General features: G+C 50.1%; 1 pseudogene; it reads right to left on the bottom strand.

Annotated features, from left to right (window-relative positions):
- Positions 1-628: 628 nt before the first annotated feature.
- On the bottom strand, positions 629-748 carry LOC136646945 (5S ribosomal RNA; annotated as a pseudogene).
- Between the last annotated feature and the right edge of the window lie 205 nt (positions 749-953).

The following is a 953-nucleotide window of genomic DNA, read 5'->3' as shown; positions in this document are numbered from 1 at the left end:
ATTTAGTGCTATCAAAGCAACCGCAGCAAAACAATTACTACATATGACAAATGGTTTTAATATATCCTGTGTAAGCATTTTATCTAACTTGGGTCTCAAGGCACTACATTACAGTACCATAAGAATCTGTGTGTGCGTGTGATTTTGCCTATGGGTTTTTGCCTTGCAAGCATGTGTGATTTTGCCTCTGGGTTAACTTATGCCTGTTTGTGGCATAAAAGCAGCGATACAGGACATCACTGGCAGCCCAATCAGGCCACATGGCCTGCATTGTATCCAGCACAGGTTAGGAGGTGGCTGGAGGTCTCCTTGGGGCAAGAGGATATTTTGTCCTTACCCCAAGTAATGCCCCACCTGCCTTATGGGGCTACTTGGATCTCTGCCAGCTACGTAGCTGGCACAAGTCCAAATTGCCCCTTGTAGGGTTGCCCGGACTGGGAAAAGGGATTATGCTGAGGAGGCTCCCACTCATCCTGCCTCCCTCCCAAGTCTGTCCTGACCCCTGTTCCAACCTCCTACTGCCCAAAAAAGCCTCCTCCTTCCTCTGAAACATCTTCCTGTCACCCTCTCCCAGCCTCTGCACCACTCGGTTGGTTGGCAACCTTCAGTCTCGAAAGACTCTGGTATAAGCCTACAGCACCCGGTATTCCCAGGCGGTCTCCCATCCAAGTACTAACCAGGCCTGACCCTGCTTAGCTTCCGAGATCAGATGAGATCAGGCATGTGTAGGGTAACAGTTGCTGCCTGCACCACTCAGTACAAGACTCAAGACTCAGTTCCACTGGCCACACTAGGATGGAATGTGACGCTAGTGGGCTGGTGCCGGCCATCCCACGAGTGCAGCCTACTCCCAAATAGCTGCAAATGTGTCTAGTAGCACATTTTTGACAGCCTGTATTGTCAGCGTGTCAGCGAAATGGCAGGTTAGGATTTTGCTGTGATTCTTCGACTTT

Source organism: Tiliqua scincoides, chromosome 3 (genome assembly GCF_035046505.1).
Source record: "Tiliqua scincoides isolate rTilSci1 chromosome 3, rTilSci1.hap2, whole genome shotgun sequence".
Taxonomy (NCBI): Eukaryota; Metazoa; Chordata; class Lepidosauria; order Squamata; family Scincidae; genus Tiliqua; species Tiliqua scincoides.
This window is presented reverse-complemented; position numbering and strand designations above follow the sequence as displayed.